Raw genomic sequence first — 26,674 nt, forward strand, 5'->3', positions numbered from 1 at the left:
CGGCCCGGAGGGGGCCTCCTTCCCTTCGCCGGCCTCCCGCCCGGCCGGCCGCGCTCCCGGGTTCCCCCTCCCCGGGCACGGGCACCCCGTCGCTGCCGGCGGCGTGAGGGCGAGGGACGTCAGTGTGAGGGGGCCGGTCCTGGGTAGGGCAGGGCGGCCGCGTCCCGTCCCTCCCCGCCCCTCGCCGCGGCTCCCTCCCTCCGGCTGGGGGCGGCCGGGTCGGCGCTCGCCGGGATCCCATTCCTCCTCCCTCGGTGCATGGTTCGCGGCGGGCGCGGGGGAGGGCGAGCCCGGCGGGGCGCGGGCCAGGGGCGGCGGCGGCGGGAGCGGAACCCCAGCGCGGAGGAGCCGCCACTGCCCGGCGGAGGTGAGGCGGCACCGGCGGCGGCGCTGAAGTTGAGGCGGCGGAGGTGGGGGGGGGACGGGGACCGCTGGGCGCGATTCCATTCATTCTCCGTGCGGCGGCCGGGCTGCGGGTTCCCTCGGGCCGGGGCTGTAGGCGCAGAACGAGCCGGGAAGCTGCGGCGGGGAGACGGGGCACGGCGCGGAGGTAACGGCGGGGCCGGGGCTGTGGCGCCGCGAGAACCGTCCGGGATCCGCCGGGGAAGCGGCGAGGCGGGAGGGCACCCGCTCGCCTCTTCCCCGCGGGGCGGTGGGGAACCAGGGCGAGACGCGGCAGGGGCGCCCGGAGTCGCCAGGCTGCTTCCCTCCCTCCCTCCCTCCCTCCAGCGCGGCAGGCAGGCAGCCCCGGCGGGGCGCGGCTCTCGCCGCCCGGCACCGGGCGGGGGCCGGCGGCGCTGGGAGGGGGTTCCCCGCGCACACGTACGCACCACCGAGCGGTCGCGGTTGCCGTCGAGGTGTCGGTCGCCGCGAGGAGGGCGGCGGGGGGCTGCCGCGCTCCCTCCTGTTGCGTTTCTGCGGGGAAGCGCTGTAAGGAGCCGGGGCGCGGACGGGGGGGCCCGAGGCGGGCGGCAGGCCGGGGGCGCCGCCCGCCGGGGGGTTCCCCTGGCGGCTTCGTGCGGGACAGGGAGCGCGGCGGGAGCGGGAGCCGGGCTGCCCGAGCCAGGCCTGCGCTCGGCGGGCGCGGCACCTGCGGCCTCCCCCGTGGGGGGACGGGCAGGGGCCGCTCGTTTCCTCGAGCTGCCTGGGGGAGCCAGGGTTCAAAGCTCGCTTTAGCGCCTTCCCATCTCCCACGTGTTCTTCCTTCCCTTCGCCTTTCTGGGCTCAGTTTTTGAGGCGGGGGGTCAGTGTACTTTGTGTCTCAGGGCCCCTCAGGAAAGGGCAAGAAGTAGATGGCACGAGTTCCTAGTGAAGGCTTGTTGGTAGTTTAGGCGTCGCTCCAAAGAAACTCGGTAACGCACCGCTGAGATTGGATCCCGTAATTCAGAAGTTGCGGGTGCGTTGAAGCAACGTCAGGTAAAACAACATGGGCTGGCAGTGCTGTGTCCCGACGAGTGCGTGCGCTGCCAGTACCTGGTGGCAGAGTGGCTGGGGTGCTCCGTCGCAGTCAGGGTACACCGAGCCACAAGTAAGCAGATGAGACGCTGTGAATGAGTGCAGCCTGATGATATGTGTTATTAGGAATAACTGAAAATTAAGAAGCTCTAGCTGACCCCATCAAGAAGAAAATATGATATATGTTAATTAAAATGTTTGGCTTTCTTAGAGGAACACTCCTAGGCGCTACTACAGATACCTCAGTGAAAAAGTTTGCTCTGTCCTAGTGCTGTGGTGGTTCTGGCTGTGCAAGCTCAACACCTGCAAAAAGCTTTGTTTTCAGGCATTTGCTTTGGTCACAGAAACCTTACAGAGCTGTAACTCATCGGGGCCTATAAATATGTGCTGTGCACAGAGTGGCTTATTAGAAAGTGTCAGTGACACTAAAATCAATGTTCCAATTAATTTTTATGAATAAAACATGCTGCAAAAAGATAACTCCAATTAGTCTTTGGCACCTTCTTGAGTATTTTCTCCATGTTCACCTATTGTTAAATGCAGGTTATAGACAGAGCAGTTGTTAATGAGAGGGTTTTATCTCAGACACAGTTTCATGGGACCATTCCTTGATTTTCATTGCATATGCTGGTTGCAGCCACTCCAGCTTTAATCACATTACTACTTTCTTCACAAGTTTCCTCTGTCTCAATCATGGAGTGGGTTTAATCAGTATGTAGGAAATTGCCCACTTTACTTTTTTTTGGTTAATCATCTGTTTTTATTAAGCATTCTGGGAAATGCTTGCATGATGATGTACCCACATGTCAGGCAAATAGCAGTAGTGTGTCATTTGCTCTTAAGCATGTAAGTCATGGAAACTGGACCTAGCATTTCTGTATAAAAGTGTTGTAGTCATTTTTTTTACCTATTTAATCAAAGCATATTCCTCCACATCTTCTAAAGTCACCCTTGATTGTGCAGGGCTGGTAAGTTTACATCAGGAATACTGCTGGTAAAGACTGAAAGGAAGCCAGTAATTGCTGTGATCTTTTTTCATGTTCTGGTCTGTGGCTGTGAAAATTGCTTGTGGTATTCTGTAATGCAGTAGGACAATGACATATTAAGAGCTCTATGCTATTGTGTCAGCAGAACCTGGTTGGGCTGCAGGTGACCATATAGCTTGAACCAGGCAAAAAACCAAATGTATTGTGTATGGTGTAGACACTGCTATTTAAATAATTACATGAAAAGGAGAATTCATTATTTTTCTGAGTGATGTGAAGAACACAATTATTATTCATCAAAATTTTTGTAGTTCCAGAAGCTTCTCCTCTGTTAGACATTCAGTACCAGTTGGAGGGCTTCCCACTAAAAGAGAAGCGGTGGTTGTGACAAGGGGATGTGCTGAACAAGGGCAGAGGTGGAGAGCGACTGGAAGGTATTACTGTCTCCCAGAGCCCTTTCTTTGATGCAGAGGAAGTTACTGATGTGATTATAGCTGACAAGTCTGTTAAAATGATGCTAAAGATTTTTGCTTAGATTATTTCTCCCTTCTAGTTTTCCAGCTTTCACAAAAATTGACAGGATTCTCCTGGCTCATGGTGCCTAAAATCAGCCCTGGAAATGTGGAACTGACAGGGCGCGTTCTTCCAGAATCATCTTCCTACAAACAGATGAACTGGAATTAAACTGAATGTAGGGTCTCTGTAAATCCCAGATAAAAAACAAGTGTTGTTATCACTTATCTTAAAATTGCTGGGGAGGTATGGTCAGATACTCTGAAAGCTGTGTAAACAACAGTTCTATTATTTAATTTTTAAACAGTCTTCTGAGTAAACCAAGTGGTTTCAATAATTTTCATGTTATCTTATTGAAAGTAATTAATGTATTTTTGAAAATATTTTAATGCTGATCTGAGATCTTACTTTTTTTTAATTACCTTTGTTTCTCCCTATGTTTAAACATTAGGAGGTCAGACATAAACCATGGATAAGCATTTCAGCATCAGTTAATCAGAGAATAATCACTTTTCCTAGAAGATAAATTTGTAGAAGGTAATTCCAAAACCAACAAAATCCACAATGGAAAAATAATTATTTTACATTAAATATAAAGCAGACAAATGACTGAAAATGTCCCCAGTCTGTGTTAGTAGATCAGGAATATATCTGAAGTTCTGAAATCAGGGAATACATGTAGCAATTTGGCAATTATCTTTTCCATGACCGAGCACAAATAAATCACAGCAAAACATATTCAGAGACCATTGTGCTCTAGGATCCAGTTTCTGATTTGCTATATGTAATAAACAATCAGGAAAAAAAAATCACAGTCTGCTGCTAAAGATTAATTTCTCCAGTTTTCCTTGTCTTACGGTCCTCATAATTGTACTATCTTTTTCAGCTAGGAGCTGTATAGTAAAGTTAGATGTCAGCTCTTCAAAGGTAAATCCAGAATATTCAAGACATAATTGCATGAGCAGACTGCTGCAGCAATATTTGTTCTTAAAACATTTAATATTTATATTGGTTTAAATGCTGTTGGTTAGGGTTTTCTTTGAGTGTTTCTTCGAGGCCCATGGTGAAAGCATGGAAACTAAATGAAAAACCATGGGAATTAAATAGTATAGAAAGAGGGGAAAAAATACCTTGGAGAAAGTGTCATGTTGTGTTGCAGCCAGTGAGAGGATTATAATGAATGAGCCCATACACACAAGGAAGCCTTACTTTAAGCTGATTTTCAGATCTTTTATTTTTCACCTTTATACAGCTTCTAGAGCTCAGAAAAGATGAGCAAAGCAAAATTGCTGAAGCAGCTGTACAGCCTCCTTTGTCACTAGTGTCGATGCTCAATTTCAAATTACTTTGTCTTGCTATTGTCATCTTATTTTAAAGACTGTCGAGGTATTGTTAGATTCATGTTTTATACATGGTATCTAACATCTTAGCAGTGAAAATGTCTTGGGTTTGAATTAGCTTTAGAGTTCACTAATTGACCTTCATGTTTGCTAACACCTGACATTGTATACATTGTGTGTATTCTCATGCATCTTTTATGACAATTCACCAATAACAGTATTAATGCTGTCACTCTGTTCCAGATGAATAACAGTAAGTTTTGTAGATAAAATCATATAATAAGCTTTAATAGTACAATTGATATTTACTTTAAAGTTTGACTGTAGGTTGTTGGCCTTTTCATCTTGCAGGATTCTTTTTGATCCCAAGTGGGTTCTTTGTTATGGTGCTTTATAAGTTTACTGCTGATAGAAATGGTCAACTTGATAATTGTAGCAATTCTAACCTGGTGCTGGTTTGAACTGAATGTTTCACTATTTGTTAAAAGCCACATATTTTTTTAAACAAACTTTGTTCAAGCAGTGCAGTTTCTCAGGGTGGCTGAGACTTTGGGTAGCTGTGACAGAACCTTCTTAGTTCAGCTTCCAGGCATAATCCCTTAAATCTGTTTGGAAAACATCACCTGTGATGTGGGAGGATAAATTCACTTTCTGTATTTGATCTTCTGTTGAGATTGCAGATAGGATGCTGGTTGGTGCCATCTGTGTTTATAGATTTTTGCAATAGTATTCACTGGGAGATTATCTGAAAGCCGTATCAGTTTACATAGGTCAGTGAATTGCAGCTTGCAAGGTTTGTGTCTGGGATCATTGTAAACAGGTTTTTCAGAGTTTTAATTCAACTTTCATTTGTCAAAACCTGACCTAATCACTAAAGAGTGTGGTGGTGCTAATGCACCGGTTTTATATACTGGCAAATGCAATTGAGAGCAGCTTTATTTTAATGGTTATGTACTCTTGTTTTGTTTCTTAGTGTGTGCGAATTGCTTTGATATGTCCTGTGAAAATGGTAATTTCGTGGAGGGAAAGCTTTAACAAAAAAATATGTTCATATATAGAGGTGGTGGGTTTTTTTTTCCTGAAATGTTAAATAAGTGATATATATGCAGTGCTTTAAATATTGTTGCTGTTCCTGCAGTAAAGTACGTATAAAAGAGAAGGTCCTGCAGCTAAGAGTACAGTTGTCAGATGTCTGGAATTTAGTAAATCAAGATTTGTACAGAACTTCTTAAGAGAATTCTTTGCGTGCAAAGAATGGCAGCAACTTTGTGCACAACTATATAGTACTGATGAATAGTATGCATTGAATTGTGCTTGTAATATAAACAGTGGAGAGTATCTCATGAATACCTCTCTCAGCCATCTATGGAACTCACTTATTTTGCAGAATAAGGCAGTAAGTATACGTGGTCATTGTGGCAGTTTTAGCAATTGTAACTATTTCAGAACAGACACCTGATAAAACCTGAGCATCATTCTGCACAGGCAAGTCTGAATAGTTTAAAATTTACAAGAAGATTTCAAATGCAAGATCTAGTCTAAATATGATAATGTATTCTTTTATAGCTTTTACCTGTTGAGATGAATTCCACATGTTAATTTTAAATTAAATATTTTTTAAAAAAATCTGTATTTGTGGATTTCTTTCTGTGCTTTTAGAAGACGGTTTTAACGTATGAGTTCAACATTAAGTAGTGGGCCAAGTTTGGCATGATAATAAAGTTATAGTTTTATGCTCAACAGGAAGTTCCATGCAATGTTATGTCTCTCTCTCTGCTTTGATTTTTCTCAGGACGGTGTTTCTCTGGTATGGTTTACCTTTCAAGAGTTAACAAAGATCTCATTTTTCTCTGTTTTAGGTTTTCTTTAAGCTACTAATAGACATGGTACATGACAGCTGGCGTGCAAGATTTTCCACACACTGCCCAGCTGATTGCTCTGCTGAAATGCTAGATAATTTAGCAGAGGTATCCAGTTTGCAGAAATGTGCATGAGGTTTGTGTCGTGCATACATGTTTATTCAGTCATTAGTCATGATCATGACTGCATAAAATCAGTATAATTACCTTCAGCCATTCTTTATATCTAAGTGACCCGGACTGCATTCCATGACAGGCCTGACAGCTTGAATTAGGGTTTGCCTTTCATCGCAGCCAAATTTGGAGTACAGAAATATCCAGCCTTTCTTGAGCTTGCTCAGTGTAAGAATGGGACATGTTAATGTGAAAGAGTGGAAGTCCAGTCTAAAACGGAGCCTTAGGAATGTTCCAATTCACTGGCCAATATCAGCAGAGTTTGCCTAGTTTTTCTGTTGCATGTTGCATGCATTGCACAGTAAATGTGCAATCTGTTGCTTATAGGGTGCATCAGGAGTGTCACACATGCATGTATGCACTATACTCTGCATAGCATGCATCTACTTCCAACCCACATTTAAAAAATGTCAGGGGAAGGTCAGAGAATAGAAGTCTGTGCTTCAGCACAATTTCTCCAGGTCTTGGTTGATAATCTTACTTTCTTTCCAGAGGCTTCTTGGAGTTGGGGAGAGAGAAGGTCTGAATAAATAGTTTATGTGTAAGCAGATCGATCGTAACCTCATTTTTTTCCAAGGCAGCCCTGTAACACCCATCCCCCCTCCTTTTTTTTTAAATTTAATTGTTAAATCACCGAAAAGAAGAGCTTCTGCCTCAGGTCCCAAGGACAAGATCTTAAAAAGACAGGACTGGAAGAGGCCTTATAAAGTCATTTAAGTCCATTCATCTGCTTCAGGTTGGGATCATCCCTATCTGTCATCTCTGACTTGTTCCAAGGAACTCAACAGTCATGCCATGAGAAAATTTTCTTTTCATGTTATCAAATTCACACCTTTCTTGTTGCAGTTTAACACCATAACTGCTCATCCTGTGTCTGTCTTGGACAAAGCAAGTAATTGTTTTTCTTCTTACAATATGTTTTATTATGTTTCTTCTTAACTATAATAGCCTGCTATTTCTTTAAGCTCAATTCTTTCACCTCAAGGTGCTGTTTTCTGTACACCAGTTATTTTTGTTGCTTTTCTTTGGGTTATGTTCCATTACTCCACATCTATTTTATTCTGTCCAAGTTAAGACTGTATTTCACTTGAGGTTTTAATGATGTTGAATAAAATGGAATGGGATCCTCTTGATATTTACCGACATGATGCATGCCTCTTTTGCAGCACTCTGACTCTTTCTCATGGTCAGGCAGAGATCCACCAGATCCTCATCCAAGGACACATGTTCTAAGACACTGTTCTCACTGATCATTTTATAGCTGGTTATTTCTGCCTAACTGTAGCATCCTGCACATGTTCTTACTGAAGATGACATTGCTTTTTCAGGTCATTCCTCCAGTTTGTCATTTTGAATTTTCATCTTTTCCTCCAATAAACATGCTACCTTTTCTAGATTAAGATTGTCTGGTAATAGAATAGCTTACTTCATCACATCATACAGATCCTGAAAATACTGTGAAACAAATATTCTCTGGAAATCTTACCAAAAAAGGGACTAAATTTTTATCTGAGTCTCTTTTTTTCTGCTTGTAATGATCCTTTTTAGGGAAGGAGAGGGAAAATTTTAGGACGAAGTATTTTCCTTGTACTGCAAGTGATTTAAATTAGCCATGTGTATTGAAGAATCTGTGGAAAGAAAAATTCACCGTACTCTTGGTAGTCCTGCGGACTGGGGAACGCAACTCGTGATGCTAATGCTCAGAGGGAAACCTCCTTCCTTCACAAGCCTTTCCATTAGTTTACAGGTGATGGAGGTAAATATTTTCACAAGAAACTGCTGGCCTCCATCCTTGTCTATTTTTGTAATGTTAATACGAGTTCATTGTGTAATCAAAGCCTGGTTAAAAATGCAGTTTCAGGGGCAGTAGCTGTAGTTTAAAAAGTAGAAGTTGTGTGTGAAAGAGGAAAACAGAAAGGTCAAGCTAGCAGAATTAAATGTCCTTAAGAAAGCAGGTTAGAAAAGATTTTGAGAAGTAAGTTGAGGAGCAGGGCTGCTACAGAGAGTCTGTAGAGCCAACAGAAATAAAATTGGGAAATTTTAAACAGAAGTAAATTGGGAAATAAAAAGAACATTTGGAGAAGGTAAGTCCATAGTAGAAAGTCTATATTTTGCTTTTTCTGTTTACTGCAAGGACAATGAGAGATGCATAACACTTTCCAAACAAAGAACAGTTAAATTGGTGAGAAGAGACACCTGGGATGTGATGATAGTTTTACAAAAAACGTGAACAGCATGGGGAGGTTGATAAGGATAGGTTGTTTGTTGTCTCTATCAGTACGAGAACTAATGAGCATGAAAATGAAACTAGCAGGTGTTGGGTTTGGAATAGCAAAAAGAGGAATTTTGTTTCATGCACATATCATTAAGTTGTGTAACTCCACAGGATGTGGTGGATACTGAAAATTTATACTGATTCAAAGGGAGACTGGACAAAATGAATGAAAGAAAAAGTCTGTAGGGGATTATTAAATATATAAGCATGACCTCTGGCTTTGAAAGTCCCTGAGCTGCAAATTATTGGAGACTGGAGAGTATTTGGGGAAAGTATGACTAAATGAGTACACCATTCTTATCCTCTTCCCCAGACATCTGCTTTTGGCTGCTCTTGGAGATGAGGTACTGAGTAGAAGATTTGACCTGGCATAATTTTAGATTTTTTTTTTTTCAAATTGTAGAAACTCAAGACACATTTTTCTGTGAGTTAGCAGCTCAGGGTAGCATCTACAAATCTTGTACTTTGTAGATGGAAAGCCTCCTATTCATTTCCCTTATAATTTAAGACAGAAGTACATTTTTAACAAAACACAAAAATTACCATGAACATTTGTCTGTCTCTTGCCAGTTGGCATCAGCTACAAATTATGTTTCATTTCAGTCATGCTAAACTGCCAGATGAGATAATACATATTGTCTCATTTAGGCAATCTAAGCAGATACGTCTGTAATCCCAACTTGATTTTTTCAGATTTATTTTCTCCTATGTGCGTGTGAAATTGTATTTAATATGGAAGTGTTTAATTTCTCTGCTCTTCTCCCTTCTACTATAGATATATTTTAACTGCTGATACGAACACATAATATGTGGGATATCCTGCAGAGTTAGAGAAAAGACTGAAAGCTCTTAGATCTCTGATGGGGACAGAGTGGTATAGAGGGAGGAGGATGTTGTGTTGCTCATTATTCCACAGACACTGATTTACTCGGTTGATTTAGAGTGTTGATTCAATGGTACATCTTTAGGGCACTTGCCAGCAGTTCAAAACACCCATAACCACTCGATGCAAACACCTCATGTAAACATACCTTAACAGCCCCAATTCTAATGTTAACCTCATACTGGTAAGGTTTCTGGTCTTGTAGAGAAATTAACAATACCTGACGACTCTGACAATGACAGGTGAGATGTTGTTCGTCCTCCTTCAGCTGGTGTGGAGTTGGCATGAATGCAGCATACTGCAGTCTGGCAAACTTGACAGAAATGTTATTGTGTCCGCACCTGCTCAGGGGTAGATTTGTATTGTGTGGTGATCATACCAGATGGTAATGTACCAGATGGTAATCTGGCATTAATGAAGACACAGCCATGTGTTGCATGTGCATTCTTTACTTTTCTCTCATGTATTAATATACTTAACACGCTTTCACTGCATTTTCCAAAGTGGCTGTGGGAGTTAAATTAACAGTGCCTTTCACCCCAGACTGCAGGCTTCTTTGTGTCTTACCACCTGAATGCTTCCTCTGTTCTTGTAAGACCAAATAAACAATTTTATCATCCTTTTTAATGTGGTCTGGGGCACAAGGGAAAGTAACTTTGCCTGGAGGTGGAAAGCCTATGCAGTGATTATACTGCCACAGAGGGTTTTTTTTGTAGCAGGTATTAGACTGTTCCATGTTACCAGTGGCTGAGTTTTCAAATTATCCTGTATTGCTGCATCAGAGGCTGGGTTAAAGAGGCACAAGGAGCATGCAGGTATTACGAAGTTTCTATCTGAGCCTTTGTAGTCAGTTTCCGTGTCTGTTGCTGAAGTAGATTGACAGTACTGAAACTCCGTACAATTTACTTCAGATGCCGAAGTGGCTTTATTGAAGTATGTGGTTTTGGAGGTGAGGAAGGAAGGGCAACATTTAAGTTTGTGTAGGTGGAGACTATTGAAGTTTGTTGTGAGTAACTGTGAGTGCTATTTTGTTATTGTTGGGATGTTTGTGTACAGTAGCTACTTTGATCTCTGTACACTGAGTGAAGTTAATGTTAACTACAGCAGAATTCATTTGTGACTACCTTAAGAATAAACTGTAGGAAAACCCAGAAGTATTCTCATGTGCAAATATCATCTGATACTTGCAAATATTTGAACTGATGATGTATTTTCCTGTAGCAAATACAGTTCTCTTCTCTGAAGGTTTATTAAAGTTGTGCCAAAAGCAATTAGTCATAGTCAACAACATTACAGCTGAGTATTTTGGAATTGATAAAGGAAGGTAAGTTTTCTCTTCAGACAGGAAAGTGGTCTAGCTCTTCTGTTTGGCTAAAACACCTCCCCTGTATGGACAGGGGAACATTTGGCCATGTTGTTAACTGATTATTCTGAGAAGTATGTAAGGTAACATGAAGTTACTGTTTAGATATCATAAGAGTCTGCTTTTCAGCTGAAGAATAGTGCAAACTTCTTTGCCAGAGAATCAGGGACTACATCCGAGGGGCTCATGCTTTAGATAAAATCTGTGAAAACAGTCCAAAGAAAATTTTTTAAATGGTTTTTCTCCATTTAACGTGTTGCTATTGAGTCATACTGCAAGAGAAAGAAAAGAAAAATGGCCTTGTATCTAGCCATCAATCAGCTGATCAACTGAACATTAATCTCAGACATAGTACCTATGGTAGTGGTTCTTATTCGAAGTTTTTATGTAACCAGACCATACTGTTTAGGAGAAAACTTGTAAACACTCTTTTTGGAGATTAGATTATGGAAGGGAGATCATTAATTAAATGATAATCCAAACAAATCTTTACTACTGTCCTTTCCTCTTGCAATAATTGTGGTTAAAATTTTGAGCATGGTAATAATAATAGTAAGACGTATCTGTCAAAGTTGTCAGACACTATCTTATTCTTCATTCTATATTATACTGGTTCTAAAGAAGTCAGAAATTGTCTCAAATGCATAAGAAGTTCTAATATTGTCATAAAAATAATTTAATAACCAATTAACGAATCTTCCATTTGAAGTTTTTCATTCTGAATCCTTAACTTTGGTCATAGAGTACTCTGCCAAGGGACAGCCTACATTTGCAGGCATTGATGTTTATTGCTTCGTTTTCAATTCATGCTTGCTCTTGTGACCAAGTAGAATATATTATTTTATTGAGTACAATTTTTTTTCAGTGTGAATGAAGAGTTCAGATTTACATCAAGCCAGATAATTTGGAAACAAATACATCTTTCCAATGTAATTCCCTCTACTGGGAAGACTGAACAAAGACAAAGTGATCAGAATCAGTGCTGTTATTACTCACTTGTGTTTTTCTGTATTTGGTAGTGTGAAAGGTTATTTGTAAGCACTGGTCAATTAAAATCCAGTGTATCAGGCCTGTGTCTGTCTGTCTGGGTTGAGGCATCATTCATCAGCTTAGGGGAGCAGAATATGTGTACCCGTCTTTGCAAACACGTTATCTCTGAAATTCTCAGGCATTACAGCACATTTCAGGAAGATGGTCTGACTAATGAAGGATGGGCAGTTAGGGTCCCACTGAGTATCATGGTGAAGCAATTTGCAATCTAGGGGAAAACAAAATTAGCTGATACTTATTTTTTGTGGACTGACTTAGACCATTTTGTGCTCCTCCTCAGTCAAATTTTTTTAAAGCTGATTTCCCGTTTGTTTTTTTTTTTTTTTTTTTTTTAAACACTGGTTTGTTTTTAACATTAGTTTTGCATGGTTTCCTGCAAATCCTCAGAAGCTCAAAGCACCATTATGTATCTCGTTATTTGGAGAGGAAACAGGTACAGTCAAGCATTTGTTTTATCTAAAGGAATTGTATTTGATAAGAATAGCTAAAACATTACATGAAATAGTAACAAACACTGACTTCATGGATGTCTAGAAGTGTGCTTTGTGCAGGGCGTCATCCTCATAAAGAGAGGAGCAGACAGAATGTCTAAGTGATGGTGCAAGAGTGGATGCAAGGGCTCAACAGGCTGCAAAATCTGTGTCGTCCTGGCAAAACTTGCAAATCTCTTCTTCCCAACAGCTTTGTGTGAGCTTCCTTGCTGAGGGCAGGGACTACTCTGTTGTCTTTGGATTGCGATGGACATCTCTATTTTGTTTCTGAGAAGCAAACAGCGTATCTCTTAATCTGTATTTATCTCATTATCACATGATAGAAATAGTCTGTCTGTTGGCCTTGCAGTAAAACTAGTGTCCTGTTTAAAAAATAATAAATATGTCCACCTACCAGTTCTGTCTGTTGTTCACAACTTGCAACTTCCTGAAGTCTCTTTGCTATACGCTACTGTTCTGTTTTTCCATATAACTCTCAATTATTTGATCCTGGATGAGTTATATTTCGTAGTAGCTCTGTCTTTAACTAGTTCAAATTAAATATTTCTTTTGTTTTAATATGTGCATGCTGTTACTTCATTAATGGTTGAGTAATGTACTAATAGTCTTTGTTTATGAACCAAGAGGAATGAAAATTGGTGCTCAGCACTGTCCTTAGTAAGTAAAGTCTGATCCATATTTAAAGCTTTGAATCTTAATTTTTCTGTTCATACTTTAGTTTTTTGTATGCATATGTCTTCATTTGACTGAGATAAAGATTGAAAGGGGAAAACTACTATATATAGCTATAGTCAGCCTAAACCTGTCTATGCAGCAGAAGCTTGATTTTTTTTTTTTTTTCTGTGAAGTTTTCATGCTCTCCCAGTGGAATAAATGATACAGTAGTTGGTCCCTCTACCTGAGTTATGGCTCTACTGAGAGCCAAGTTTTTGAATGACTCCTATTTTATCTATCTTGTTTTAAAGATAGGGTATATTTGGTTTTTGAGAGGGGCAGACATTCTTTATCTGTCAGCCAGTTGGAGGAGAAGCAACCATTGAATGGAAAATTTTGTATTCTCTCTCTTGTAATTCAATATGATCAGGAAGTAGTTGGTTTTCCCCTTCCTTTTGCATGGAGGTTTGGATGTTTGTAATTTGTAGGCTGGCACAAGATGATCTTTACCGACTTCTGTGGTTGCTGACTGTGGCTCAGAGAGCTCTGCAGTTCTGAAAGCTTTTGCATCTTGAAGTTTAAAAAAATAAATGAAGTGGTCAGTGGAAGACTTTGTCTAAACCTGAATTTGTTTCTCCTGTCACATTGAATTTATTTGGGAGTGCAAGCCTATGCAAAGGCCTGTAGCTGTTCCTGCATCCTCACATGTCGCTGGAATAGCTAGTGTTCAGTCTGGCAATGGTAGTTGTTCTTGAGATGCTGGTGACCATTTGGTGAATGTTTCTCTCTACTTTTCTAGCCATGTGTAAGTGATCTGTGCATTGCCCTGAGTGGGTTAGTTGCTTCATAATTTCTACGTGTGGCTTTGTGGAGGGAGTGTGTGGTCCAGGAGACCTCACAGATTTCCTGGACATGGCCCACACTGTAGCTGTGTCTGTTACTTATTATATTCTTTCAGAAACAGAAGATAAACTAGTTTCCCTAATGACTGTGTTTTTTTCATGTGCTTAAATGAGTTTCTGCATTTAGAGGGAAATTATTTTGGCTCCCTTTCACTTATTTGTGTGTGTACTGATGTTTCTGCTCAGCTCAGCTAGAAGATTCACCCCCTATGCATTGGCTTGTTCCAGCACAAGGTAGATAGTTATTTAAATATGAACAGTTACATTTTTAAACACATGCACTGTCTGGAAAATATTATTAAAACAAGTGACTGTGTGTTGCAGTTTTTATTATATTTAATATTTATAATAATGTGCTTGCTTGTTACATAGTTAACTTTTGAGATCTATTTTGAGTCTTAGGTACACAGATAGTCTTTATTTTGAATGATTGGACATGTGCAAAAAGTATTATTTGATCATAATTGACATGATTTCATAAATAATTTTTTAGAACTCACAGTTCTTGTGCAGAACTAATATATAATTTCTCAGGACAGGAATCTGTTAAGAAAATACCATCAGAGATAGACATCATAGTATCATCCTTCATTCAGCATCAACCCTCCCCAATTAAGTATCAGCAGGAAAAATACTGTATTGAGTTTTATCTTGAAAAACAGCTATGCAGTTCAAACTAAAAAGCAAATGGGTCTGTGAAATGGGTCTAAAACCTGTTAATATTTAAAGAAATGGGAAACCATAAGATCTGAGTTTGAGATAGTAATAAAAAAAGATCAGTTCCAGTTGTCTGTAGAAATAGTCTATGGACCAAGAAGTGGGGGAAAGAGAAATTGTTTCTTCCCTGTTTTATAACATGACTCTCTGTCCTGGAGTACATTTACATTTGTTTGAATTGCAGGCAGTTTAAGGTACCTGTTAGGGAAAAGATGTTGACAGAATCAAAGGAATTAAGAAGAAGGCATCAGAAGGTTGGTGGGATGATTTATGAGGAAAACAAAACTACTCTTAATGGCTTTGTTAACAGTGGTGAAATGAGGTCAAAGAAGCAAGGTGATAATAGGATGAAATGAAGAAAATGTGGGCTATGTGTCAGTGTTACTTTGTGTATTGAAATAATTTTCTCCGGAACTGTTTCCTATCAAATAACAAAAATGCATTAGTCAGATATGATAAAATTAAATAGGATGCTTTGCTCAGAAAGCAGTGCTGTAACGAGCACTCTTACACTGACCTAGACTGAGCAGACTGTCTGTTCCCTATCTCCAGTTTCTAAGAACAGTTTGTGCAGCTTGTTTTGGTTTGTTTTTTAAATGAACTTTAGCTTCTTTAGTACTAAAATTCACTAGTTCTTGAACTTGTGTTAGAAGTTGTGATGAAAATATTGTTGAATATTGACCTTAATACACAGAACCTAGAGGGTCACCGCAATACTTAAATGTAGTAGTTTGTACACTTTACTTTAAAGTACTGTACCATTTAACCCGGTCACTCTCTTTGGAAAACTCATCCATTTCATGCACTTAAACTGGCATGTTTTCCATTGTTTTTCCCCTTTTATGATTTTCTTCTTTGTTTTCTGTAATAGCGTGGTTGTGCCTCTTATTCCCATTGATTGAGGCCCATCAGTCATAAGCAGAGAGAGTGCACTGAGCTGGATGAACTGCAAACTGTATCCTGCCCCCCATCTCCCTCACTCGTGAGGACTTCACAGTCCCACCAGGCAGCACCACTGGGTACTTGTCTACAGTGGATGTGTGGCCATGTGACCAGAGGACATGTGTCAATCATAAAACCAGAGGCCACACTGTACTTGTTAACGTTAACGTGAATTTATAAGTTTTGATTGTGTGGGTGTATATGCATATAGTTATTTACGACTGCATATTTGAGCAGCTGTGTGTCTTGCAGTAACCGAAAGGGTGGACAGTCTGTTTCACTGAATGTGCACCAGACATACCCATACAATTCTTTTTTTCTTAGATCAAGCTTATTTGAAGTCACTATTATGTTAAAAACATGGACAAATACTGGGGACTTGTATACTTTGGATAGGGATGGTACAGCTGGTAAGAAAAGTCCCCAATCTTTCATGTGTGATGATGTGAAGAGGTGGTTCATAAAACCATTCACTGGAAACTTTAACCACTAGACAATGAACTGCATTGAACAAAACAAGCAAGGATGACCTCTGCTTTAAAAAATGGGGAGATGTTAACAGAGATTTTTTTGAACAGGAGGAACAGCTGAGCATTTCCATTCCCTTTCCAAAACCTCATAACTAAATACCCTCTTATGAATTAAAAAGTACTGCTCAGAATGTACTTTTCAGATAACTCAGGGACCAACCACATCGTTGTCATACATTCTTCTGGTGTTTCCTGAAGAGGTGGGCTGTGGCACGCTGCCAAGAAGTGGGGTTTATTAAATATCTACAGTAAATGCAAATTTTGAAGTTGTGAGTCACTTGCATACTGCACAACTTCAGACAGCTTTCTGTGATTCTGTATGCTTTTCTTTTTATTTTGTGCATTTACAGATGATACTTTAAAAAGATGAATGTTACCAAAAAATGAACAAAATTCCTAAAGGCAAATTTAGCTTATCCCTCTTTACAATTATTTTTTCATTGAATTGTTGACTAATTAGGCGTTTTAAATGCATGAATGGTTTGAGTAGGTTGACTTTTAAAGAAGCAACCAAATCCTCAACAATCTGTATTCTGGCATGATTACTATTGAGGAAAAAGTGCTTCTAAGAAACCTCAGTAATCAGAAATCTCCCACCATAAATGAGGGATATTATTGTGTGATTAGTAAAACACGTACAGTATCAGTTTGGTCTTGCATTTATAGCTAGGGAATTTTTTTAAACATGATTATATAAAACAATTTCTGTAAATTTGTAACACTGGATTTGGTTTTATTCTAAGACAGGCACCATCAGGATCTTTCACCCTATAAGCAGAATGATGCAAAATTAGATACAAAATCGGAGTTCTCTTCAGTTTGACAGGAACGGTGCAGCAGAAATTTGAGCCATCTTGACTGGTGATGTCAGTTTGTAGATAAAATTTCAACCATTGATTTTTATACTGAAAACATGCCTGTTAAAGGGAGACTGTTTGTCTTGTTTCAGCTGAAATAAGGATACTTGCTTCAAAAGAGTGAATGTCACTTTAATACCTTGAATTATTTTATCTTCTGCCCCTGACAGTTCTTCAGAGCCTCTATTTATTATTCCTTTAGTCAATTAATGAAGCTGACATTGAGCATTTGAGAAAGAAATGAGTGCAGATAATAGTGAAAGCAGATAAAAGTGAAAGAAGAAAGGTGCTATTTACTTAAGAGATCTATTGCTGTTACCAAGGCAGCACACGCTGACCTATGTGGTGTGTACACTTGCACACACACATGTGCTCTTCATGTGTGTGGTGTACATTCATGTATTCTGGGCATATGGTCCCATTTTATGTCACTTTTGGTTACCTTTTGATGTTCAGATCTCATTAGTCTCCCATACCTGATGGAGAACTCTTGAAATTGTATTCTTTTCCCATTCTGAAATACAGATTTGCCTTTGGGATTATGATCGGTGAGCAAAAAATTGTCATGCTTGTGTGGTATGTCATAGTTCTTGTGGATACATCACAGTGTTATCTTTACTTTTTATGGTTCTGAGACGGCATTGCAGCAGCTTTGGAGAGGGGTCTAGTACAGGGAGGTGGTCATGCAGTACCAAACAAACAGGGCACAAAACCCTTCAAATATTTAATGGCTGCATCTGTCCTGAAGCTGGAAGTTCGGTTGCATATGTTGCATCAGCTTTTAATCTCAGAATGGCCAAGGGAAAAGCTGATGCTCATCTTTTGTCTGTTGCCTTAAACTTTTTTTTCAGAGCTGCCCTGCCTTTCAACTTTGGAGGGTTGTGAAGACCACTAGACACAGCTTGAGAAATGTTTGATTTTTCTCAGAAGAGGCTGAAATTGATCATACTGAGCAAGTTGAGGTCAGGTTTTCTGAGTGCTTGGTGAATAGCAGTTTTCTCCATAAAACTGGGCTGGAAAATAAATTTTCAATCACGGAAGCCTAATTCCATTTATTGATTTATTTAATATAGCATCGAAGACATGAATTCCATTTCTTAAAACATGGTAAGTCTAGATAACAGGCCATGAATTTTCTATGATGTACTTGCAGGTGCTTTCAGGAGAACTGTAGCTGTCAGCGTGACAGGACAGTTTCCATTTGGGGATTTAAAAACCTAAAAAAGGAACCAGAGAATGTTAAATAATGCTATGAGCATTGTGTCTACTTCTTTTTCTCTTCAGGAGTGATTACTGATGAATGTTGTCTGTAGCTTATCTTTTTAAGTACATTACGCAGTGTTAAGTTCATACTGATGAGAGTTTGGGGTCTTTTTAAAGTTGTCTCAGAAGTTGACTGGCATTTAAGAGATGTAATCTTCCATTCCTTTATAAAACTCTGCTTACTACCTTTATGGGAAAATATCAGCATCAATTATAACAGGAACTGATGCTGGAAATTTTAGTAAATAGAAATAGCTGTAGACAGCCTTTAGCCATATGTTTGTATTTTAACCTTATATAATCTGTTGATCTAAAATGAAAGAAAATTACTTTTTGTAAAAGTGTTAAAAGACAGACTACATTTGGCAGTGTTAGTGTTGCAGTTCCAGTAGACATCTGATGTAAGTTTGTAGAGGTACTATACAGGGTAAGAGCAAATGAATTGAAATGTATGGTTTCCACCCATCAAGAGTATATATGATATATATACTTAGGATCACATATATGAGGAAAAATTGCAGAAATGCAAAATGTAAAGCTGGAGATACAATTAAAACCCCCAATCCAGCATACCAGGTGTAGTCACTGTTAAAGCCCTTTTTCAGCAGCAGTGGCCCTATGCCAGTTTTCAGTTGTCATAAAATTCTGAAGGAACATCCAGTCGCTTTGTGAATTATTTGAAAGTGAAGAATTGCCACAGGGCCTCTGGGTCCCAAATTCTGGTCTCTAGCTGTTGAATGCAGCTATACAGTAGATTTCCAGTTTTAAGAGATTCTCTGAATCTCTCTCTACCCACGATGACATGCAACTCAGAGTGCTTCCCAGTGCTACCTATTAAACTCTAGGCATCTGTTTATTTCTAGTTTTATCTGTATTGGGTTGCAAATATACAAAAATAGAAGTTTTTTTTTTACAAAAATCCTTTGTGTTTTAATTTATTAGGGTGGGATAATAATCAGTGGTCTCAGAACTTAGTCTCCTAAGTCACCTCACAGGTGACTTAGACTGAACACTGAAGAGGAGCCAGCTACAGATCTTGTTTAAAAGAAGCCAGGACTCTGCCCCATGGGTGTGATTGTTCTGAACACTGTGTTCAGGGCTGTTGAGTTTATTCTATGAGGAGGAAATAAAACTGCAGCATTACAGTTGGTGTTTTACTCAATAGGAATGGTATAACTGTAAATGACAGTACAAAACCAGGAAGGATTTTATTAGATAGTGTTGTTCAGTATTCGGAAGAGACACTGTAACTCTTTTCCAGGTTTATAACAAAACAGATTCCAGTCCAGTAACGCCAGCCATTAAATAGCATCCTTTAAAAATCACCAGGGCCAGAGAAAGTGCATCCAGAAAATTTGGAAAAAACAAGCAGTGAGTTCTCTGTTCAGTTAATGCGATTTACATCCCCATCCTCACCACCTCTCCCCCTAGTTTTGTTTTTTTTTTCTTCTGGAGAAATTTCAGAGACTAGAATATGACATAAGTGTTTTGTCTCTAGTTTATTAGATTACATGGGATGACTTAATGTTACACAACACAGACTTGTAGGCTGGATCTGGGTTTCGTAATGGGTTGCTGGGGAGGAGAGGTTGGGAACACAGCTGGATGTACAGATGGGTGGGTGGACTGTGCGGTCATCCCTGAACAGTCAGATTGCTGTTGCTGCCTGAGGAGGTAGAGCAGATTGGTACACCAGAAGTGCTAACTGGCTGTCATCACCAGCAGCATCAGCCTGACTCGTTGTGTTAGGTTGTGGAAGGCAGAAATATTTTGGTCCTCAAGCAGTGGGTGCTACCTGAATACACACTCTTGTCTCCTCCAGGGAAATGGTGCTGGGTGGGCTGGATGGAAATGCTGGGAAAGCCAGGCTTTAGGGTGGAACATTGTACTGTCGTATGATGGGATTGAATTAATAGGTACTGGAAGAAGTGTATAAAACTAATACTAACTGGTATGGGTTTGTGAAAAATGTATCTGATAAAATTAATTTGATAATATTTTTACATGAATTGACAAGTTCAGTTGGTGGATAAAGATGTCGTAGGCTAAGAAGTATTTAATCTTTCAATACCCATTTTAGTTCACAAAGTAGAACAAACTAAAATGAAAGCATCAGCTTTGACCTGGCTAAATGACAGGTGCCTAATGTAACTGTAAATATGGAATTTTTGTTTTTTAGTTGGCATATAAGCTGCTGGCTTTTCACTGATCTTTTTATTGGTGACATAAACCAAAAATCACATTACCCTGCCAACATCTGAAGTGTCACAAAACCAAAGCTTGCAGACCTGAAAGGATCCTTGTGGTCAGGAAGTCTGACTTCCTGGGCAATGGAGGCATTAGGACCCTTCTGAATTAATTCTTGTTTAAGCTGCAACATAAAAAGAGCATTCTGTGTGAATTTAAAAATCATCAGTAATGGAAAAATCATTCCTTTCCCCACCAATAACATATAGTAATTAGTGAAATGACAAGTAACAGAGACAGTGATGTGGATAGATTGGTAAGCTGAGTCTGGTTGATGGCAATTTCTGAAGTCAAAGTCATTCTGATCGGAAACATGAATAACTCCCATGCCCTATTTATTTGGTTTAGGGTGTCAGTAAGAAAGTTACGGGCAGTTCTAGAATCAAGATTATACTTCTGTCGCACTGAAAAATAAAACTGTAATTCAACTCTGAACTATTTCAGGGAAGTTATATGGTTTGAGTTACATAGCAGTCCTTCCTTTCTAGCTCCTTAAGGTATGAATCTGTTCCATAGAATCATAGAATAATTTGGTTTGGAAGGGACCTTTAAAGGTCATTAGTCCAAACGCCTGCCATGAGCAGGGACGTCTTCAACTAGATCAGGTTGCTCAGAGCCCCGTCCAACCTGATCTTGAATGTTTCCAGGGATGGGGCATCTACCACCTCTCTGGGAAACCTGTTCACCACCCTCATTGTACAAAATTTCTTCTTTCAACCTAGTCTGAATCTACTCTCTTTTAGTTTAAAACCATTACCCCTTGTCCTATTGCAACAGGCCCTACTAAAAAGTCTGTTGTCATCTTTCTTCTAAGCCCCCTTAAGTATTGAAAGGCCACAATAAGGTCTTCGTGGAGCCTTCTCACCTCCAGGCTAAACAATCCCAACTCTCTCAGCCTGTCAGGTGAGAGGTGTTCCATCCCTCTGATCATTTTTGCGGCCTCCTCTGGACCTGTGCCAACAGGTCTTTATCTTTCCTGTGCTGAGGACTCGAGAGCTGGATGCAGGTGGTGTCTCACAGGAGCAGAGTAGAGGGGCAGAATCACCTCCCTCAACCTGCTGTCCATGCTTGTTTTGATGCAGCCCAGGACAGGGTTGGCCTTCTGGGCTGTGAGTGCGTATTGCCATCTTATATCCAGCTTTTCATCTGCCAGTACCCCCGAGTCCTTCTCTGCAGAGCTGCTCTCAATCCTTTCATCCCCCAGCCTGTATTGATACTAGGGGTTGCCCAGACTCAGGTGCAGGACACATTTCACTTGATGGTCGGAAGATTAGCTGTATTTCTAGCTGTGTGTATTTGCACAGAGGCCATCTGACAAAACCATGGCTTTCATATGTCAGATTCTAGGCTAATCTGTGCTATACAGTACTGCTGAACATTGAAGTCCATTAAGGTGTTGCATTTTGAGAACTCTAGAAAAGTTCCTGACCAAAAAAAAAGTAAGCAGTAATTGAAATTGGGTGAGCTGTAGCACTGTTTTCATGTCAGCTGGGATCAGCAGTGCGTCTCTGGCTGTTTTTTCTATGCTGGTGAGCTTGTTTTGAGGTGGTACCTCCTGCAGCACAGTCACCTACACATCAGTGCAGTACTGCCACATTTAGCTGGCCAGATGGACCCTGCTTACCTTGGCAGCAACCTGTGCCCTAGAGTTTTTCCCCCTCAGAAGTTTGAACGCTTTTCTGAAGACTTCTCTTGTATGAAATGATACATTCTTGAAGACCTGAATGTAATTGAGAACGTCTGTAAATCCAGATAATTTCTTTAGATATATTACTCTTCAATAGTAAACTGTGGCAGCTAGGGGACTACTTCATTTATACCTGCTGTGTCTTATTTGTAGGCTGAAATACCAAAAGGTGTATTTGATTTCTTTTAAAAAAGGAGTCTTCCCAGCTGCAGTACGCAACTTCTTAAGGCCAGAAGGAAAGATACCTTTTTTGGAGTTTTATGTCATTGTCATTCCATTGTATGTCTATTGTAGATGCTTGTTTTGGCATGATCTCATTAGCTGAGCACTTGCCATGTCACCAAAGCTCTATTTGATTTTTAAGACTTTTCTTTCCAATGTGATCTCTGCTGTTTCACAAAAAGCCAAACCAAATCACCCAACTCAAAAAATCAGTTTTTGTCTTTTTTGCCTTTCCCTGCCAAATCTGCTTTGTTTGAGATCCCTTATGGTATAGTAAAATAAAAAACAAACCTTGATCTAATGTAGTGCTTTGAAGAAAATCCTGTGTGCTAAGTTACACTGTAAAATAAAGCCTTCATAATGGATCGATTTAAATATAAACTTCTATAGACATATCTGGATACTTTAGCTTAAAAAATAGGTAGCACAGTGCTTTATTAGCTGATGTAACCAATTTAAGATGTTAAAAAGAAAATGAAAAACATGGCTGAGCAATGTAGACTTGCCATTATTTTGCAAAAATAATAGATTGAAAATAGAGTAAAAATACAAAATAGTCACAATGGTAGAAATATCAAGTAAGGTCTGTTTTTAGTTCATGTTAAAATTTTTCAGTCTGAATGTGAAATGACTTCTACCTAATAAGGAGTGAGTAATCAGTTGTTTCTAGCAATTAACTGATTTGCCTGCAGGGTGATAATTAAAATGAGTCATGCATGTAAAAGGAAACTGAATTTTTCTCTCCCCTGACTAATTTTTCTGCCATAAATTTGTTTTCAGAGTGGCTAGCTTTAAAATTCTGCCAGAAATTGATGCACCAGTATATTAAGTCATGAAAATGTTGAGTACAACTTCAAAGCAACTCCATGTACAAATCCCATGTAGAGTGAAGAAGTTGGGCACCCGATTCAAGTTACCTGAGCTTAGAGCCTGCAGTGTTTGTAGAGTCGGTAAAGAGAACCAGAGATCTCCCAAGGGAATGGTGAGACTTGCAGAATTAGCCCATGGGAAGTGTTGCTGCTCTCCTGCCTACCTTTGGAGGAAAGTCACTTGGCTGATGGGTGCTGGTCATCTCTGTGAACATGGGATCCTCTCCTGAGGACATGTAGGTAAAAGATCTGTGCCCTGCTCCATAGTCCCACAGCATGTTGGTCAAGGTGGTAGTGCTGTCACCTCCCTTTGCTTGACAGTTGGAGTGCTTGCACTAAAAATGGGTGACCTGTATTCACGTCTTTGTGCATGTGTGGTCACCTCCTCTGGGTGGTGTGTCCTCACCACCAGGATATGGATTTGTCCAGGGGAGAGGAGCTGGAGGATTTTTCCCTCTTATTGAAGCTGATCTACTCATGTGGAGGGTAGGGGAGCCAGGAGGAGGGAGAAAATGGTTGAGGAAACCTGATTCTGTGTGTGTTTTAAGCTGGTACCTGTAGTTAGTTAGGAGTGCTGCCTGCAGTCAGAAGTGGGGAGTTATTGGTTCTGGTCCCTATGCTTAGGAACATGACTGTTTTTAGGTGGCTTCTTAAATACATGAACAATATAAAATGTCCAAAGAGTCTGGGGAGTGTGAAGCATCACATCCATCTCATGTTTTAATAAGAATTTTGGGTTGTTGTCTGTGATTGGTGATGAAGGCAGGTGTGGGCCTTCTGGTACAGTTCTGTGTTTGAAGAGTGCCCATGTTTTGGCACAGGTGAAGGAAACTTTCCGGTCCAATGAAGAGCTGGCTGCTGAGCTGTCAGTGCCATGGGATGGATGGGCAGGCAAGCTGACTGCTGTGCCATTATCTCTTTAGACTTGTATTTCAGAAGCTAACTTCCTCCCAAGTCTTATTTTTAGGTGCCAGCGTAAGCAACTTGATGTTAACTACACACCTAACTACCATCTGTGTTTGAAAATTTCACTCACAGTGTCACCAGAAAAAGGAAATACATGGTATTTGCTCGTATATTTTGAAAGCGTGTGATGTGATGTATCCTTTATCACTGTGAGACATTCCTCATATTCAAGGCTTGGTTATTTCCACAGAGCTGAAAACCAGTGGCTCCAGTAAAAATCAGTGGAAGATGTACTGCTCACTATCCCTGACAGCTTTTTATCATAGATCAAGGGGAAGTAGGCTTGGTTTTCTTAAAACTTGATAGGATTAAGGTAGAATTCATCTGTTCGGCTATGTTTTGCTTTTGGTGCTTGCTTAAGAATGCTTGCTTGGAGCTGTGCTAATATGTGTTAGCTTCCCCAAAGAGACTGTCAGAAATTGATTTAAAAAAAAAAAAGTTTTATTTTCTAAAACTGATGAACAACTTCTGAAGAAATATAAGACTGTTCACTGCTAGTTGAGAAAATGAGACTTATCCAGCAATTGACTTCAAATGTTTCACCAGGTAAATTTATCAGACTTTTTTTTTTGTTGTTGTTAGGTAAGATTGTAAAGACTCTAACTGAGAAAATTGGTTTAAATTAGTTTCTCGGATCATAAAGAATCAGAAATAGCATTCAGATCCTAGATTCCAAGTTGTAATTAAAGTAAACCTTAAAAAAAGTTACTTCATGTGTTAATGTTGCCATTTGTTAGTGCCTATTGTATATATTTCCACATCAAAGGAGATGGGCTGCAGGTAGGTTTTCTTAGGGCTAACTGGCTTTATACTTTCTGCAGACTGAAAGTGTTAATGTTTAAACACGTGGAATCAAGGGGTTAACTTTTTTTTAAGTGATTATTCAGACTGGTTAAATATTTTGCCAATTAAGAGGCAATAGATTTTATCTGACCCTCTAGAGTGGGGTGGGGATTGTTAGAGCTTGATCATTTATAAGCTACACTTGATGTCAGGGGCTGATGCTTACTGACTGCACTCTTGGGTTTAAGAACATTTTTTCTGAAATACAGTGGGATCTAATTTGATTTCATGTTGTTGCCAGAGAAGGGTTGTAGTTTGTTGGTTTGGGTTTTTTCCCCCCTCAAACCATTGGAACTATTTACGGATGCAGTTAACTAAGGGTCCGTGGAGCTTTGCTTGCTAGAGATGCAGGTGACAGACACAGAAATACATATGTATTGGAAATGCATTAATTTGATTTAAAACTAGTTCTTTTGCAGATGGGTTGAAAATCCGTAATGTCTTGGAGACTGTTTTGGATTTATCCTGCCTTTACCGAGAACTGAGCTTCACTGTATTTACCGTATAAGTGGTATACTGGCCACATGAGGATTAATTAAAACTATGGCCTGGTCAGATTTTCTCTACAACACCTGTAATAGGAGTTTGATATGGGGAGGAGAGCTAAAAAGAAAAGGATTGAGTTAATTTGACATCTGCTCAGGAAAAGGAGCATTTGTTTTTTTTTTTTCTTTTATAAGGAGACTAGTTGTATCAAAGAAAAAAAAAGAGAAACATTTTTCTGGGAAGGTATGTCTTGCTGTGGGTGAGTAGGAGCAAAGAAGTGGGGTTCTGCTGAAGGCATACAGAATGGCCTTGAGCGTTTTTTCCCTTTTATTTGGTATACTAACCATCTTGAAGAAACATAACTGAAGAATACCTTCTGACCAAGTGAAATAAAACATTCCGCTGTTTCCAACAGAATCCACTGCAGGCAGGTTTGAGGAAACTTGATGTAGTGAAGAGAGTGCACTGAGCTGCTCCGTGATGAGTTGTGGCCAGTGGTTTGCTCATGGCATGTGCATTGCTGGAATGAATGTTAATATGCCTGTTTTTTCTGTGTGGTATGACTTCATACCTTTCTGTTACTCTCAGAATTACAGGAAGCTTTGTGTCTTTTATCTCATCTGCTACAAAGAATGGTTGTACTTATATTACTAATATGTTAAATTTGTGATAACTAGGTAATGTTCCTGAAAGCTTGGAAATTCTTTATAAGAGGATGGTTTTGTGGGATTTCTTTTAAATCTCTGCTCTCAAGAGATTAGCTTGCCAATTCTCTTGCTTGCAAAGAAGGATGCAAATGAAATCTTATCTGAAAAAAAGGGGTTCCTCCACTGTCGCAATGTACTTTGTTATCACTTAGAAGGATAAAGGTCTGGTTTGCATAATAGCCTTGATGTTTCTTATCAAGAGAGAATTTAGCTCCAGAGGATATCCACCCTTGTGTATTAGGTTTACCCTGACATAATTTTGGCAATCTCCTTTAAGCACTACTATTCAGATAGTATGACACAAATATTTTTTATTTTCTTTTTTAGTCATTTGACCATTGAAGAACTTCTGGTGATGTTCAAAACAGTGGTAAATGAGGAGATTTTTTAAGC

The 26,674-nt window shown here is 39.9% G+C and overlaps 1 protein-coding gene across 3 annotated transcripts in view; it reads left to right on the top strand.

Moving 5' to 3' along the window:
- The first annotated feature begins 209 nt into the window (after positions 1-209).
- The window catches only part of LHFPL2 (LHFPL tetraspan subfamily member 2), a 121,387-nt gene continuing 94,922 nt past the window's right edge, over positions 210-26,674 (top strand). The window contains exon 1 of one of the 3 annotated variants that reach the window (XM_074933030.1): positions 210-367. The gene's annotated coding sequence lies outside the window, so the exon portion shown is untranslated. Of the gene's footprint in view, positions 368-463; positions 551-879; positions 931-26,674 lie in introns of those variants that run through there. The other 2 variants (XM_074933031.1, XM_074933032.1) reach the window with 2 other exon arrangements.

Source organism: Athene noctua, chromosome Z (assembly GCF_965140245.1).
Source record: "Athene noctua chromosome Z, bAthNoc1.hap1.1, whole genome shotgun sequence".
NCBI classification, from domain to species: Eukaryota; Metazoa; Chordata; class Aves; order Strigiformes; family Strigidae; genus Athene; species Athene noctua.